General features: G+C 38.7%; 1 protein-coding gene and 1 long non-coding RNA gene across 27 annotated transcripts in view; one reads left to right on the top strand and one right to left on the bottom strand.

Moving 5' to 3' along the window:
- LOC310765220 overlaps nucleotides 1–19,202 on the top strand; it is a 33,934-nt gene extending 14,732 nt beyond the window's left edge. The window contains exon 3 of the long non-coding RNA XR_014549495.1: nucleotides 15,292–19,202. This is a non-coding gene — a long non-coding RNA (uncharacterized lncRNA). The remainder of the gene's footprint in view (nucleotides 1–15,291) is intronic.
- Nucleotides 1–19,307, bottom strand: part of PTPRF (protein tyrosine phosphatase receptor type F) — a 476,587-nt gene that overhangs the window by 379,034 nt on the left and 78,246 nt on the right. The gene's annotated exons all lie outside the window — the stretch shown is intronic.

Here is a 19,307-nt window from a genome sequence, read left to right on the forward strand (position 1 = left end):
TTTTCACAGCTACCTCAAAAGGACACTAGTTTTTATTGGTTTGGCATTCTTGTTCCTAAACTGTCAGTAAGTCTTGTTAAACCCTTGAAAAATATAATACCTTGCATTGTTATTTTCTATTTGTTAACCTGAAAAGTTTCACCTATGCATCACAGGAGCCTGTGCATACCTGTTTGTTTTCCGCACGTGCAAGCATATGACTTCAGGCTTTAGGGTGCAGCTTACCCAGCAAACTGTTGGCAAAAGTTCTTTTTCATCTAGCAAATGCTGTGATTCTTCAAAATAGCCTCCACTATTTAGAGCAGGCACCCCCAAACTCGGCCCTACAGATGTTTTGGGACTACAGCTCCCATCATCCCTAGCTAACAGGACCAGTGGTCAGGGGTGATGGGAATCGTAGTCCCAAAACAGCTGGAGACCCAAGTTTGGGGGTGTCTGATTTAGAGTGTCAATTAGAACTCTTTCAAATTGAAGTGATTTTTTTTGGGGGGGGGCCAAAAAATTTGAAAGTCAAACAATAGAGAAGGGACAATAAGTTATTCCTCCATTAAACCCTCATGCCCCAAGACCACTAGGGTAACTATAGTTTTAATAACCTGTTTTGAATCCTTTTTCAATAGCTCAAGAGTAGGTTTTGTTGCATTTGTCACGATAGCCTCAATCACCAATTACCTAGGCAGTTTTTATCCTCTCTCATCAAACCAAACTCCTGGCACAGAAATTAGGTTCTCAACTACAGAACTAGCAGATGAACAGGAACAAATTATTAATATTATTTTTATTTTTACCCCACATTTTCCCCCTGAAGGGACTCAAGGCAGCTTACAGGTAAAAATAAGAACTAAAAACACAGAAAAACAACAATTTAAAAAAATTAAAGACTGATAAAATTAAAAATATATACATATATAAAAGCTATTAAAACCATACCAATAATTATAATTAAAAATGAAAGGGCACAGCACAAGCCCTTTCATTAAAAGCGGTGTTCGGGGGTCGCATAACTAAAGTAGGTTCCATCTACTCCAACCTGCTTCAACATGTGCCATAATCCTCCCTTTTACTAGTTTAATAGAAAACGAATAAATGTTGGCAACTAATCAAAAGGTAGGATGGGGAAAAAGGAACAGGAGATAATGGAAAAGAAACGCATCTGAACTGTACTCAAGGTTAACATGAAGTAAATCAGCTAAGGCAACTGGCTACAGCAAAGTATTTTAACAGTGAAACTGAACATGCAGTGAAAGAAATTTGATTCTGCAACTTATGCACTATGCAACGAAAGCAATCTGAATTGTCTTCTCTTAATATTTAAAATTTATTGTACTCCAGCACACAAAACGACAAAGACAACCATGAGAGCAAATGCAAATTTAGGCACAACACTTTGTTTTTAGAATGAGCCTTGAGCATTCCAATTTAAATACAAGGCATAAGCAAAAACTTATTTATACTACCACGGTAATGGTACATAAGACAATGAAGTGCAATTCCAGGCATGTAGGGAAAGGATACAATTCCAAGCTGCATAAAATTCTTACTGCAAAGCAGTTTTCAATCAAACAAAAAAACTTGGTGGGTGCTTGTGACATCATCTGCTAACTATAAGCAAAAGTAACATGAAACCATTATTTTCCTTGCTATTTGTGTGTATCAAGTAGCACACAAATACATGGGGAGAAATGCATGGCAAGAAGGTTACCACATTAATGCTATCTGCTTCAATTTTATACGATGCATTCAATGAATCAAATGGTGATCTCCCCTCCCAGCCACCCCAGCATATTTCTGGAACTTGTCAGCTCAAAATCCTGTTTCCAAATAATTGTGGACTTTAATAATAGCAGAGCAGCCATTTTCAATATTGTGTAGGGTTCGCATATGATTACCAGGCACTCAGCAGCTCTAAAGATTATAAAACAAAAACTGGCTTAGCTCTAGGGACTTATTTCGCTTCCTGAAAACCTAAATCAAGTTTCCAGTTGGTATGGGAGACTATTGTTTACCCACAGTACCAAGGGGAGACATTCTGGAATCAAAGAACAGTAACAGACAGATAAGAAATGGATTAATATCTAAATACTTTTCTTCTGTATAAGGAAATATGATTGACAGGTATGCTTTTGCCCAATTGTTGGAGAGCAGAGACTATCAAAGGCTCATCTGGTGCATCTTTGTTTTTCACAGTGGCCAATGGTGCAAAGCTCAGAGACAACATTAATGCAACAGCACCCTCCTGCTGTTGTCCCTGAGCAACGGGTATTCAGAAACACACTTCCTCTTATCTTTAAGAGAGCATATCGCTATTGGGACTAGTAGGCCCTGAGATGCAGAACTTAGTGGGGTTTACTCATAGTTCCGATTGGTTGGTGGCTGCCAGATTTTTTTCCAGAATGCCCCTCAGAAATGCCTTGCCCTTGGCACCACAGAGGAAGCCAAGGAAGAGAAACCTACAGTCTATTTACCAAAAATATGTTTAAGTCTCCCTTTATGTTATAAGTTTGGATTAGATTTTCATATGCTTCAATAGCTTCTTGAGGCTTTTCTGAATTAATTGCTGAAACTCTGCAGTCAGGTACTGAACTTTGTGAAAGGCAAATGATCATTTTTCCAAGGTCCTGGAAGCCACATAGGTAGGAAGTTAACGGTAACACATTGGAACAAGTTCAAAAAAGGAAATACTTAGGCATTTATTTCCAATATAATGTCTCTTGGGGAAAAACATTGCAAGTTAGCATTAAGTGCAGCATATGCCAGTACTTTGGCTATCACCTAGCAATAGAGGAAACCAGTATGTTCCTGCTGCACTAAGGTTTTTTAATGCCAAAGAAAGTCTAAAGCTACTGTACGGCATGCCATAATGGATTGGTGCAGCTTACCACTCAATGGAATGCACCCAACTCAAAAGTCCTTCGTAAAATATTGGGTATGCCAAACTGTGTTCCATATGCAGCCATGTGCTTGAAATATGGAGAAGGGCTTATGGAAACTAGAGTGTAGCTCATTGCAATAAAAATCTGGCTATGCCTCCATTTCAAGTGTGACCCCTCTTTTTTAAATTTTCATATGAAGTTTGGAATCCCATCACTCTAAATGGTTAGCTTGTATCGAGAATAAAGTTAAAACTATTGGTCTACCATTTGATTCACTGCTTATACTCCCACCGTTAGAAGCATTTCAAACAATCAAGCACAGATTTCTAGAGACTGAATTCCAAAAACTCAGTAGTGCAGCTAATAACTCTTACTCTCCATTAGGGTTAGGGATTCTATCTTCATTTGGCCAGGCCACCATATATTTACATCATCTATGATCCCCACCAACGTAGAGCTTTCTTCTTGGCAAGATTTAATTCTGCAAGGAAAATTCTCAAAAAATCCATATTCAGAAAGGAGCTATCCTTGTGGTATAAAACAGGTTAAAACCATTGCACGTGTTTTATTTTACTACCCATTTTATGCAAAAACCCATGATAAATATTTAAACTCCATGCTGAAAGAAAGGTTAAATTGTCCTGACTTCTCCAGGGTTTCCTTTCTACTGAACAGCTGTAGGCATGAAATTATGGAGAATGTAGCAACATTTCTGAGAGATGCCATGAAACTTATATCACTATAAGACTTAAGAGGCACTTTTTTAACCTTAATATGTCTGTATTTGTTTTATCTTAAATAATCTCCTTTTATGAACATACACCAATTTTATGCTTTGACTTATATACTTTTGTATCCTTTGTATGCCAGTAAAGGAGATTGATTTATTATGCTTTTAATTGTATCTTGGTTTCACTTTTGTTCTCTGCCATGTGAATTGTTATACTGAAAAGGTGAGCTATAAATTTTAAAAATAAATGAATAAATAGAATTTTTCAAAATCAATAGACATTCCACTCAGCAGCTAATTTTATGGTTAAGCACAGAGAACGCCTTCCATCCTTTAGATTCATGGTAGTATTTGAAGAAATTACAGATTGCCACCACAATAAAATGCTTTCTATAATCCATTCCCCATAGTCATGCCTTTTTGTGATCCATTTTCCCAACAGCTGTTGCCAGAGGCACTAAATTACAAGGGGATAGTGGACTGTCTTGTTTTAGACTCTGAATGGCACATAAGCTATGGATGCATGGAAATTACACATTTCAGATGCCAGTGGTTTAAAGCAGTCACAATTCTTTTTAATAAGATTAAGGCGCTTTGCTTCATCTAGCTATGCAGCTCGGAAACTAGAAAACAAATCTCTCATACTGCACATCAAATGGAACATGTCCTAACCCACCCTACTGCCCTTCAGCAAAGTGTAATAACTCTTTAGAACTTCAAAATGGATTTTTAAAATGTACATCAAGAAAAAGAGTTACTTTTTGAATTTACATTCTTTTTATCAAAATTGCATCTCCGTGTGTGCAGCAAATATTTATGCATGTTACCAAATCCTTAATGAGAAGTGTCAGAGCTAGCTACCTGACAAACAGCAGAATGCTTGCCGTGAGTGGGGTGGGGTGGGGTGGAGTACGGGCATAAAAAACTGCCCCATATCTCTTTTCTACTGTAGACTATCAAAGAGAGAATCACACCTTTCCCAGACCTGTAAAGTGATTCTGCACCTTCTTAAGCAACAGCTTACAGTAAATGTAATGTTGGAATCAATTTAAGAGGGCAATTAAATATGCTTGCTTTAAAGTAGGTGCACCTACTTTATTCCTGTACATTTTCACAATGTTTTTTAGTCTAGGGCTGGAAAATTACAGGTAATGTTAGTTTCATGTTTCTCCCATGCCACTGTAAAATGTTTTGCACTTGTTTTTCTCATAAGATTAGCCACTCCTGAAAGTTTATTGAGATCCTTCAAGGGCTTCCACTCATTACATTTTGGCTTAATTTGAAAATACAAACATGAATACATACACACCCACTCCTACTGGCAAGAAAGTATTATTGAGGAGGAGAACTCAGATATATTTTATCAATGCAACAGCCCTAGCAACAATCAAGAAACCAACAAGAATCTTGGGACAGCAAACATAAGTGTCACAGAAGCCTGGAGGGTGGCAACATGAGAACAGACCTTTTCTGCCGTGGCTCCCCATCTATGGAATGCTCTCCCAAGGGAGTCTTACCTGCTGCCTTCATTACATATCTTTAGGTGCCAGGCAAAAATGTTTCTCTTCAACCAGGCGTTTGGTCGGTTAACCTTCTATGGGGTTTTATTAATGTGTTTGTGGGGTGGGGCTATTGGTTTTGTTTTTGTATATATTTTGTATTCTCATTTTGTATTTTTCTGTTGTGAACCCTGGGATCTTCAGATGAAGGGCAGTATACAGGAGGAGGAGGAGGAGGAGGAGGAGGAGGAGGAGAAGAAGAAGAAGAAGAAGAAGAAGAAGAAGAAGAAGAAGAAGAAGAAGAAGAAGAAGAAGATGATGATTCTGGAAAGGTCATGTGTCAATGAAGCTCAACAGTATATACCACCAGAACACACATACAAGGAGAAGGAATATTCAAAAACTGAATTACCAGTGGAAAAAGAGGTGAAGGGTTGAAACTGCATAAAATATATGGAACAGCCCATGGAACCTTAAAAGGCTAGGGAAAGGTTGTGGAAGAAGTGTTCATTATTAAACATAGGTAACAGTTTTGATGCTGGATTTATTTTTATGGGAATTAGTAAGCTCTAAGCTTTCAAACAACACAAGAATCAAGCGAGTTGCAATTACTTAAAAACTGAGTCTTTATATGATTGGGGTGAGTGCACAATTAGTATAAAGCTACATTATTAAGCTACAGCATTGAAAGCAATACTTGTTCAAATTTCATTTTCATTCAATTAATCCTAGCACTTTGCCTCATTGGTTGTCTGCCACTGAATGTATTTGTAAGAAATTATGTAAACAAGTAGCTGGAGAATTAGCAGCAAAGAAGCAGGAGTTAAACTGCAAGTGTTACTTGTGATTTAGCTGTAATGCTAATTTAAGTTTTAATTTGTTGATAGTTTCTTCAGTCTTTGGTTTCCTCTATAAATCGTTGGGTTGTATGTGCAAAATTGGTGCTAGATTGAAGAAAATAAAGACTGTGCAAGCTGTTGGCTTTGTCAGTCATGTCTTTTAATGACCTCTCACACAAAATATGTTTACTTCTCTGACCTGACACATTTAAAACTGATAACTCAGCAATTTGGCACTCAACACATCCATTTTGTACCATGTATCAGATAACAATGGTTGGCTTTTTTTATTGGTCCGTAGACCGAATTCATAAATTGGCAAGCGTAATTGTCATTAAGTTTACACAGTGGGCAAGGCCAAAACTGTACAAGCTCAAATCAACTTCAGGTCTCAAAAATTGCCAGACCATAAAAAAGCCTTAACATGTATCCACACTGCCAACAGACTCTGGTTATTTCACATAGAAGGGAGAAGTGAAGCTTGAAGGATATCCTAACAGAAACCACCAGTTTTTTTGTTTATGCTTTTAACTACTAACAGAGGTCCAAGAAAGATTGCAAGTCATATATTACAGCATAAATGCATTCAGGGTGATCACAACTGCTCCTTTTGTAAACTTGTAATATTATCCTGCTACAAGGGAACTATGGAATCTATAAATTATATTTCGAAGTTGTATTTTACATTTCTGTTATCCTCCTCCCCCATTTCCCAATTTTCTCCACAGAGAGTTGTGGGGGAGAGTTCAAAAGTCTGTACTTTGGTTTGCTTCACAAATATTTTCACGGGTCTCTAAGATTATTTGGGCTTGTTACTGGAAAATCCCTGCTCCGATTAACAAATGGCTGAAAGTCTTTAGACACTGCAGAAATGGGCTAATTAACTGACATAATCCATCAAAGAATTGAATCTACCTTAACAATTAATTTAGCAGAAAAATGGACTCTCTTGCTGGAATGTGCAATGTAATCATAAATGGTTGGAAAGGCATTTTTTGTGAAACATATTTCTTATTTCCATATCATATCAAGTAATAACTGTTGAACAGTTTATATATGAAGAGTTTCAAATGAGACACAGCGAAGGGACACAGGGGGGAAAGGTCACCACAGTACATTAACCCCATCTGTAACTCTGTTCTGTGGGGAGTCCTCCTGCCACAGTAAGCCTGCTTAATCTATGCATAACACGAATTAATTTCATTGAAACTTAAATAAGAACTTGAGATCCGACAAAAGGCGCTTCTACTCTAGTACAGTGGTACCTCTAGTTAAGTACTTAATTCGTTCCAGAGGTCTGTTCTTAACATGAAGCACCACTTTAGCTGATGGGGCCTCCTGCTCCTGCGCCGCCGCCGGAGCACAATTTCTGTTCTCATCCTGAAGCAAAGTTCTTAACCTGAAGCACTATTTCTGGGTTAGTGGAGTCTGTAACCTGAAGCGTATATAACCTGAAGCGTATGTAACCCGCGGTACCACTGTATCCTATTTTCCAACAGTGGCAATCCACATGGTTCCAGGAAGCACACAAACAGGGTGAATATCATTCACTAAAAAATGGTATTCAGAGATATACTAGCTCTGAATCTGGAGGTTCCATACAGCCATCATGACTATTTGTTTATTATTTATTCTACAAAATTTAAAAACCGCTTCACAGCTTCAAGTCATCAAAGCAGTGTACACCTAGTCAAATACAGTGTACACCTAGTCACCTAGATTAAATATTTTTAAAAAAATAAGACAAGGTCTAAAAACAGTAGGTGGAATTCAGAGTTGCACTAAGGCCACTGTTTGCTAAACACAAGCATTTCTGCTTGCCAGATGGAACAATCTCTACTCTCTTCCTTCTGCACAGTCTTCTGGGGTTCTCCTGCCCCTCTCAAGCAGATTTGGGGATGGCATGGGAGGTGAGGAGTAAGTCTTGCTGCACTGACAGGACTCAATGAACAGGCTTCCACTAATACAACAACTTAGTTGAATCTGGCCCAGTACAACAATTCCAACAGATGTACAAATAATATTCCATAAGTGACTGGTATACTTCCCTGGAAGCCAGACCACCTAAAAAAAAGTATGATTACTCTTTTCTTCCTGGAGCTGTTTGAGCTCTGTTGCCAAATCCCATCTCACAACATCTCAGATAGGCAACAGCTTTGCCCTATGGCCTGTCCATAGGGAAGACCCCTTTGCTAATGTTAAATAAATAAATAAATAAATAAATCACTTATAACTAAGCTTAGACCCAAGCTGTTTGCAAAATTATCTTTTTTCTATCCACGTGTCACAGTTACGATTCTAGGAAATTTTTCCAGATAATCTAGGCAGAATCGAAGAACAATCACTATGTTCTTTTCTGCACTTCTTTGTGAAAACAATAAAGTGACTTAAGAAAACAATGTCAAATATATTCCCTCTCTGGATGACCACAATATTTATTTATTTATTTATTTTCCACTTTTAAACAAAAGTTGCCAAAGCAGTTATAAATTTTTACCAGGTGGTAAGTCACCTGGTAAAATTTAGTTTGATATACTCTTTTGATGTTAATATAAATCAATAATGTTGACTGACTCGTAAAGTAGTCTTCTTGCTATGAGTGGAATATAATATGCACAATTTCAAAAGAAGGCTTCATATCTAAAAGCATCTGAATGTAGAAAACTGTTTTCAAATCAAAGACACAGAGAGAAATTTCAGTGTCTGTTATCTTTCAGTGTGCTTTAAATTATACATTGCATCTTGATTAGTGGGGGGAAAGATGGGCAAAGTCTTCAAACATCTTGATTAGGCTCACATTAAATATATATATTTGCAAGTGTTTGCATTCAAAGATAACTCAGATGAATACACCTAACCTTTGGTAATATATTTGTCCTGAAATATTCCAAGGTCAAATCTCTGCACAAGGACAGACATTCAGAAAATAAAACTCAAACCTCTAATAATCAGTAACCAAGACTCAGTCTAGTCTCCACTGAGATGGATTCATTCACAAAAGAGAAATAAAGAAAGACACACACATACACCCTGATACAAGCAGACACAAGTTCATCCCTCGATATGAAACTGGGCCTCAGTTTTAGATGAGAGATCACAAGCTATTACTGGCCCTTTAAACATTTAACAGCAGAATATTGTTCAAACCTCCAGATCAACACAAATTATCTCTTTTACCTACCTGCAAATCAAACTGTGATCTGAACTAATTAAAAACGCTAAACCTAATGCCGAGATCAAGGGGAGAATTTTCAGCAGAGCATTCTCATTAACCTGTCCCTAATACCTGCAATCGACTTTGCACAGTGTAGAATTAATCCTGTGCAGCTGGAGAAACCCTTTGCAGTTATTTATGACACTGCATCTTAGTCCTAAGCAGAAAGTCATTTCCTAATTGTTGAAAATTAGCTGTGTCTTGCTTCTTGGCCACAAATATTCTCATAACTTGTGGATTATGCATTACATCATTACCCCCATTCAGAGCAGACATTTAATTGGAGTTTCTGACAATCCATCTCCAGCTGTGCTCTCAAACCCTAATGATTTATGTCTTCTGATGAAATATATGTAATGACTTCTATGTGCCCTGCAAAAACATTAGCATTAAACTCTGTGGCTGTAGTTATTTGAGCAGGCTTTTATCCTTTGCCAGTAACTACTCTAGATGCAGATTGATTTAAAGATGTGCTACAGTTTCCCAGTTACTACACTGCTTACCACGCAGGCGACACAGTGGTTGAAGAGCTGTATCCTAGAACTTATATATTAGCATGCATCACAAACTGTCCAAATTCACCTGAACCAACGTTAGTTATTATCAGGGCAAGTTTGAGATGTTGCCTTGCATACCACAGTGCCATGCCAACTTGCAGGCCTCTCCTCACTCAAAAACTAATGAGTTTATCTGACCCCTCACCCAACAAATGTTATCTACACCAACATATATTTATTTAGCTAAACCGAAACATATTACTGTATGTGATATTTTATTGTTTTCTAAAAAGTAGTAATTGTTCTTCTCTAAAGGAGAGTTCTTTTCATTTTGTTTCATGAAAAAAATATTTTAAATTGAGCTATCTCAAGGAAGTGATTGCTAGAGATGTCAGATACCTTCTTCCTTAGTAAGAGAGCAAGCGTAAAGTTTAGTGGCTGCTTTAATTCAAGTTAACAGTGACACTCTCCTGCTTTCTCGCAAACATCCTTAAATAGGCTTTTGTTCTGAGAATTTGTCGTGCCAATATATAAGGTTTAGGATGAGTAATTATACTTTTCCATTCAGTGAAAATTCAATAAAGATTTATAATAACTGGATATTTTACTTCCTACAGTATTGACTTATGTATTTCAGCCAAATAGAAATTACTCTGTGCTACCTACTACACTTTGCATGGCACTTGCTGCTTCACCCAATTTGCTGTTATTACAGATTATTTGGAGGCTAACACTAAAAGGAAGAAATTCAATATTTTTTTACTTAGAATCCAGCTCCTGCAAGTCTGAGTGAAATCTAAGTAGAATAAATTTATGGTGAAAAGCTTTTACCGCTTGGAACCCTGAAGAACAGAAGAAGGTCCTTTCAAAGTTGAGGAAATGAAGGTACCAAAAGATAATTTTACTTTCTTATGCAACTAAAGCCACTGACTGTTTTGCTATATAGTGCATGGAACTTTAGGCAGCTTACAATGCTGCAATGGAATGCTTAACAAAACCATATTATGCAAAAACCAAATCACAAGCAATTAAAGTTAATTCTGAGAGTATTTTAGACACTAACACAATGGTCAGAGTAATGGAATACTGAATCAGCAAGGCAGTGTGGCTAAAGTATTGTTGTGCACACATTTTGTTTGCTTGTAGCACAGGCTTCCTCAATCTCGGCTCTCCAGATGTTATTGGCCTACAACTGCCATGATCCCTAGCTAGCAGGACCAGTGGTCAGGGATGATGGAAATTGTAGTCTCAAAACATCTGGAGGGCCGAGATTGAGTAAGCCTGCTGTAGCATTTCCCTATTAGCTTCTTTTCCTGCAGATATATACCAGACAAGGCATTGCCTAAGAAAAGAATCAGACCTATGCAAAAACTAGGTAATTGTCACTCTTCCCAGACTTTTCGTAAGACCACCCATCTTAATCTGCCTCTACCAAACAAGAGACAGCATCCTGTGGCATCTTGAATAAATTTATTTTGGCATGTGCTTTTAGAGACAATCTTTTTTAACAGCTACATTAAGTGGACAGTGTCCCGTTCATATCATATGGCTAAATCCAGCGACTTCCATGTGACAAGAGATTTTCTTGACATCTACCCATCTATTATTTATGTTTGACAAAGGGGGAGAAGAGGAGTTCAGAGATCTTTCTACCATTATCTAAACATCCTTTACGGCTTGTTTTAAACATCATGCTAAGCCAAAGCTTAACCACAGTTCCTTGGGGGGGGGGTGGAATGCTTAAACCAGAAGTCATCAAACAATTGTTTGCCAGTGCTGCAAGCGTTTGACTAGTTTTCATCCTCCCTAATTCCCACCTTCTTTATGCTCCTGCCATGACCAGTACAAGACATTTTACTGCCTGAGGTGAACCAGAAAATGGTGCCTCCCCCCAAGCCATGTATCACTGCTACATTTGCCTAGCTGGGAGCTGGAGAGGCCCTTTCAAAGCTCTTTGCAACAGACTGGGAGGTTTCCTGCAAAAGGTTACAGGCAACTCCACATTTACACGGAGGTTATGTTCGGAGGCACTGCACGTTTAAGTGAAATCATGTATACTGGGAACACCATTTAAAAAGCCTGCAAACACTATCTAAACCTCTGAAAACCCTTGAAAAACCAAAAAAGAACCATCCACCAAACCCTACCACAATCACTCCCTCTAAACCTCCTTACTCAAACTCCATCTCTCCACAGGCATCCTTGTGGGATTGCTAGATGCTATTTTTACACAATTTTTGCCATTTTCACACCCCTCCTAGGGTTGCCATACGTCCAGAATTTCCCAGACATATCCGGAATACTGCTGTCTCTAGTGGTGTCTGGGCAGAAATCGGTGAAACGTCCAGGAAAATCCAGACATATGGCAGCCCATGTTTGGAATATGGCAACCCTAACCCCTCCAAACTGCCAAGAGCCTGCTGCCTGAGGCAGTCCCCTTGCCTTATCAGTGGGCCAGGCCTTACTACTATTAGTAGTTGCTTCGTCACATTACTATACCTCTCCCTAATGGTGGACTGCATGAGAACAAGGATGTGAAACCACCACTACCCCCCACAGTTCTTTGTCCACTTTTGTTTCAAACACTCTGCAAAAAAAAGAAAGTTGGAGGGGGAGACCCATGTTCTTTCACAAGCAAGAGTCTATACTTCAGAATATGACACACGTCTCCTGAGGAAAAGCGAAGAAAAGAGAGACTGCTGTGTAAGTTCTAGGAATGTCCCAAAGGGATAAGTGTGCTACTAACATCACCTCACTTCAGCAATCTCATTTCCTTTCCTGTCCATCCTCAGAATGCTGTTGATTCCAAGTTGGTCTGAGATGTCCCACTTGCCTTAAAAAAATAAAAAATTAATCCAGCCTTTGGGCTTTCTGATGTGCTTAGAATGCAGCTCAGCTGTAAGCCCCATTACACTTAATGAAGTTACTTCTGAGTAGACAAGTATAGAATTGAACTGCAGTGAGGAGGAGTAAAGGAAAGAGGATAATAAAAATTGTTTTGAAATGGAGAACAGTAAAATGGCTGCTGGGCGGGGGACTTCAGATAAATTTATTGGGGGCTTGGCACATCTTAAATAGCATAACAAGGTGGATATCTCAGCTAAGGCATTTATCTTGCTTTAAAAAACATTTTTTTCAAGGCCCACTCTCACATGCACAGACATGACATGTAAAATGCTAGTAACAGGCTTTTAAACACTTTAAAGAGAACTGATGAAAACCAGTCATAATGAACAACAGCCTCTTTAAATTTCCATTTAAATTTTCATCTCCACTCCACACCCAGCTGTGCAGAAAAGGCAGGTGAGGTTAGAGAAACTTCTGTAAAGTGAGCAGACAGAGAAAAAGTCTCTTTTAAGATGTCATTATGTGCTGTGGCTGTGAAGCAAAGGCTGCAGGTAGAGGAGTTAGGTTTGAAAGAGATCCTGTTACTAGGTAGACTTAGCAGTGACATCATTGTATCTAACAGCCAGCGAAAGCTGCTGAAAATGGAGAGTGGTTTCATTTTTCAGCTGCTCTTGGATAGCATATCTGGTTTTGAGGGCCATTTGGGAAAACAAATCATGCTTAAGCTAAAGTTGAAGAACTAGCTTATAAGCAACAATGAATGATAGTTAAAGTTGGTAAACCAACAGCAAAGCATGGCTTAATTTCAATAGCAAGTCATAGTTAAAGCACTGGGCTGGGTTTAAACATAACATGAAACCATGGCTTGTTAAAACCATGGTTTTAATATTGTGTGCAAACTATTTATTAAATTTATATACCACCTTTCATCTGAAGATCACAGGGTGGTTGACAAAATACAAATACAAAATGAGAACACAAAATCCATAAGAAAACAACCAACGAACCAAACTAATAACCCCACCTCCTCAAAACATATGAAACGCCATAGATTGTTTAATCAGTTAAAGGCCTGGTTATAGAGAAATGTTTTTGCCTGGAGCCTAAAAATATGTAATGAAGGTGCCAGGCAAGCCACCCTGGGAAGGGCATTCTACAAATGTGGAGCCACTGCAGAAAAGCCCTGCTTTTGTGTTACCACCGATCGAACCTCTTGTGGAGGGGCTCATGAAGAAGGGCCTTAGATTACGGTTGCAGGGTCCAAGTTGGTTCATATGGGAAGATACAGTCTTAGGTATTGTGATCTTGAGCCATTTTAGGCATTACAGATCAAAATCAGCACTTTGAATTGGGTCCAGAAACTAATTGGCAGCCAGTGTATTCGGTCCAGAATAGGTGCTATATGCTTAAACTGTCTTGGCCTGGTGAGCAACCTGACTCGTGAATTCTGCACCTGCTGTAGTTTCCAGTCTCTTCAGAGGCAGCCCCACATATGTTGCAGCAATATAACCTAGAGATTACCAGAACATGGACAACAGTAGTTAGGCTATTCCTGTCCAGATAGGAGTACAGGTAGGCTATTAGCAGGAGCTGATGGAAATCACAACAAAGGATCCAGGATCAGTGTTAGAAACTGTTATAGGAGTGCTAGGAGCCATGTGGCTCCTGGGACCTGGGTTGTGGGGGCCAAAACAAAATGTCTAGGGACAGCCCCACAGCCAAAAGATAGAAAAATAAAATTTGCTGCCAGGTGAATCAGATGGTCTGCAGGGTAGCGTGGCAGCTACCCTGCAGACCACCTGATTCACATTTGTCAATGTATTGTACGTTTGTCAATGTATTACTGACATTCATCAGGTTACGGTGGAAGTTTTTACTACAGTTACAAATATAAGGATTCTGACCATTACATATCTTTTCAGAATCTTCTTCTTTTTGCTTTGGTTTGAATTATGGGAAGATACATTTCTCTAATTAGAAAGGAAAGCGATTGATTTTAACAGGTTGCTCTCAGCGAACATAGGACCTATTATGAGCAGAATTGTTCAGCTTCGTAGTAAATATATGCTATAAAGGTCCAGCACATCTGGAACACTCATTGATTTACAAAAGGAGTAAATTATTGTTCTTTTTTTCCTGCACATAAATTTACTATTAATAAGGATATTTCAAAAATAGGGTTACTAACAAGGCATCTGTCAGGACTTGTTCAGGAAAAAATTATTCAGAATAGTAAGATATATTGCATTTGCATTTATAGCCATCTTAGTTTATTTTTCCAATGACACAGTGCCAAATCAACGAAAAATAATGTTTCTGTTATCAGCATCACTTTTTATAGCTTCTTTTTCTTGTGTGGATTTCTATTCTCTCCACAAAAGGACAAAGCAGCTGCTTTTCTATGTTCTTGATGCTACACACTGTCAACATGGGCAGTGGCAGACTCAAATTTGAAACTTGGCTTCATTCAGATATATAAAGATCTTGCTTCCAACCACTCCATCTGTGCACACAAGTGACTTGTGCCACTACAGCTGGAGAGGAGGCATTATTTTTAACCCCTGCTCTGCTTGCTGATTTATTTTAACTAAAACAATTTTATCATGCCTTTCCTCAAAAGACTTCAAGGTGGCTTACACTCAAAACAATACAATTCCCACTTCTACGGGCAAAAGTGACAATTTTTAAAGCAATAAAACAAGCATTACAGTAATTCAACTTGAACTCAGTGGCTGCATTTACACATAACACTAAGCCATGGTTTGCTTTAAAACCAGTGCTTTTAATGACAGTACACACTGGTATACAGCACCAGCACCTCCCCCATCCCCAAATCAGAACCTGGGAGGCTTCTGCCCAGCTTAGGGAGGGAGGCGTGATGCTCTGGCAGGGTCCAAGAGCCCTTCCTTGCATGGTGAGTACCAGCACCCTTTCTCTAGAGGAAAAAAAAAGCACTTCTTTAACCTCGGTGTGTGCAAGAAACCATGAGTCATCTCACAAATGAACGAACCTAGAAAGCTGCCTTCTACATTGTCAGCCTGCTGGGTCCATCTACGTCCATATTGTCTGGCATAGCAGCAGTTCTCCAGGGCTTCAAACAGAAACCTTTCCCAGGCCTACATAGCGATGCCAGAGCTTGAAGCAAAGTGTAGGAGAATTTCCTCATTTTATTTCATCTCTGAATCCATTTTTTTGCAGTTAGAAAATCTGTGTATGAGCTTGACTAAGCCTTTTCTAATAGAACAAACAGGCTGTTTTAAGTATGTGCAAGCCTCTGTTCGCTTGCAGTTTCTAGAAAAACTGAAAGGAATTGAACATAAGAAGATAAGTTATGACGATGGAGAACAATACACTAGGAGATTGGCCAAGCATCATAATTACACTAACTCTTAGGTTAAGAAGAGAACAAAAATGTGAACATAGAGAACTGAAAGCAGACACTGCAGACCACTAATACACAGAGCAATTCGAAGACAATGTAAACAGACACTGATCTCTGAATAGTTTACTATGACGACAGTGTTGTAATTGTGTACTTGTGATTGCTGTAACTGTCCGATTGGTCAAGTGTTAATCACCTATGTAGTTGGATGTGTATAAAAGATGATGCCTGAAAGCATTAAAGTGCAGCTTCCCTCTGATTTTTTTAAGGATGCTGACTTAAGGTACATGTGTATTATTAAAGGCCTAATTCTTCTCTTAAAGCCTGTGTTTATTGATATTCCCTTGGGAAACCTTGGGTAGGATGAATCATTTACAAATTTCTCCAACGAAAGCAGATGCTCTACTATTGAATTATGACCCTTTCCCCATGCCTTCACTAAGAAAGGCACACATGTGCTTTCAGATCACCAACAGAAGCTCTTTTGGTACAGCTTGGTGAGCATCTGGGTGGAATAATCAAGGAAACCATGGTTAAGCAGGAATGTTGGGTTCAGATATAATACCAAACTATATTTAAAACAAAACATCATTTGTAATAAAAAACATGGCTTTGTAGTGTTGATTTTGTCAGAATACCCAAGGTTATAATCTGCTGACTGCAAACCAGGCCAGTGTTATGGATCCTAAATTGTTCCTCCATTTGTATCAGGAGCAGGGAGTTCCACTATCTCCTACTCCATCTGCAAGCCGCTGCCCCTACAACATATTGCACTACAGTGGTACCTTGGTTTAATAACAGTCCTGTTTAAGAACGATACGGTTTACAAACTCCACAAAACCGGAAATAGTGTCCCGGTTTGAGAACTTACCTCAGTCTAAGAACGGAATCCAAATGGTGGAAGGGCACAGGCGGCAGGAGGCCTCATTAGGGAAAGTGCGCCTCGGTTTAAGAACGGACTTCCGGAACGGATTAAGTTCGTAAACCAAGGTACCATTGTACACTCCAAAGGGTCCCTTAACTCACAAAAGCAGGTCTATACAGAGTCAGGAGGTCTTTTAGAGAACATACAAAGCCCTGAACAACTCAGGACTGGCTTAACAAGACTTTCCACATGGCTAAGTAGTTTATTGGCAGGCAGTGCAGTTTCTTCAGCATAGGAAGCTGCTGAAATCCTGCTTCAGCATATGCTACCAGTTACTGTCATTTTTCACCCCTGAATCATTATTTCAGGGTTTTTCCCCTAAAAGTTTTCATGCTTCTCAACTTTCAAAGCTGAAAATTTGATTTCCCATTTCAAATGCTCATCATACTGTACCCCGGAGCATTTTTAAACAGAGGTTGGCAATGCTAACATCTTTACCATAAATGGAGCTTAGAGGAAGCAGAGCCTGCAAGAGTGAGTGTGGTAAAGGTAAAAACAAGAGCTCAAAACCTGTGCAAGTCATGAAGTGTTCCAACTAATTGCAAGTTAAAGAATTTTTAAGAGCCTACACACAATTCCTAGCTCTCAACTTTTGCTTTTATCATCTTCATACACTCAGCTCTAATCATCCTTTTCAGTTCTTGTTTGTACCCAAAATAAACTAACAGAGTAGTCAACGTAATGACATCAAATGCAATGCACATTTTTGTGGTCTCCAAAAGACAAACACAAGTGCCATGTATGAAAAGTATAAAGGAACCAGAAGATGGAAAGCGGCAAAACATAAAATATGCATTTACGCATAAATTCTTTACACAGGTGAGATAAGGCCTTTATAGTCAAACTGGGGGTGTTTTAACACATAAATTACTACATTTCACAGAAACTGCAGAAGGTTTTCTATTTCATATCAATCCCTAAAGTATAATCTTTATGAATATAAGCGAAACATGTACCCTGACATCTGTTTTATTTGCTCTAAATTCTATTCTCGGGCACTTTCAAGACAAAAATCAATGCTACAGCTAATATACACTACAGAAAAGCAAATCTTCCTTTCTAACTGGTAACAATAACTTTTATTAACTTTGGAAATAAAATTAATAACGATTCCCAAAATTGATTTTGATAATTCAAATACATACACTAAAACATCATTCCGCTGCTTGAGACTTCAGAGAAGAGTCACTTTGTTGAACGGAAGAGCAACCTCCATAAATTATTAGACCAAAAAGGGAAGATTCATGAATTGTAAAGAGGTAGTTTTTATTTGAGGCATCTACCAATTCAGTGCATCTATTTGCTTCATGGAACACTGGGACATTCCCAGGGAACTTCTTTCTAAGTTCATGGTTCCACAATCTGAGGCAGAGTTCACATAAATATAAGCAGAACACATAACATAAATCTCTCATGATTTTTTAGTATGGAGTGCCTTATTACTGTACTATTCATACACATTTTCATAACAGGTGTTTACAAAGGGGACCTGGAGAACTAGCTATTAAGCTAAGGCAAGAGCTAATATTTTGGCAAAAATACTTTAATTTCCATTCGACAAACACTTCCAATGAAGTGATATGCAGACTGAAGGGAAAGTAGGCAATTATTTAGAAATCCGTTTTTCCTAGGATTGGCATATTATTGTAAAACAAAACAAAGAATGTGTAAGTGATTTGTCAACATGCCCTAATTTCAGCTGGCAGTTGCTCCTGCCCTTGTTTGTAGCTTTACAGAAACTTCTGTGGATTGTCCTGCCCAGAGGGTATAATTCAAAGGGGGGTGGAGTAGAACTGCCTTTGATGTGTCTGGGAGTTAGCCATGGGTCAATAGTGATCCTGGTATGTTATGCTTGTTATACCCTCTGCCTAGAATACTGTCAAAGAATTTACCCAAGAACATATCCCTCTTCAGCCTTTGAGAGGGCACTCTCTTCTTGGGAGGGGAAAAACAAGCAGTCCACAAAGGCTGCAGTAGGGGGAGAGAAGGGAAGCAGGGCCATTCTACCAGCTCTGCTGATGGACCAGTCACATTTGCCTTTTCGTCAACAGACACCTAGCTCCAGACATTACATCAGGCTTCAGAAGACAGAAAATGAAAATGAAAGCTCCGTTGACTTTACTATTAGACCAACTCCTTTTGGGTTCTTCTCTTTTTCCATCACAGCTCGTCAGCCTTCGTACATTTAAGAACTGGTGTCTAGCATTTCTCGTTCTCCCTCCCCGTCCCTTTCTCTTTTGTGTCCTGTCTTTTCACAAATTTTAAGGCAAGAACTAGCCCTTTGTTCGGGAGGCCCTTTCTGACTGAAGAGCAGGCTAAAAATGTGGCAAATAAATTCATTAAATGGACAGAGGGGTGCTGGCAGCTTATAACACCCTGAAGCATTTTGTCAAAAACCTGTATAAAACAGGCTAATACAAACCATGCAGGTATGCAGTTCCATGATACCTAATCAGCAACATTGGCATGAAGTAGTAAGCGTTCTTGTAATATTAACCAAC

This window comes from Podarcis filfolensis (genome assembly GCF_964270895.1).
Source record: "Podarcis filfolensis genome assembly, chromosome: 6".
Taxonomy (NCBI): Eukaryota; Metazoa; Chordata; class Lepidosauria; order Squamata; family Lacertidae; genus Podarcis; species Podarcis filfolensis.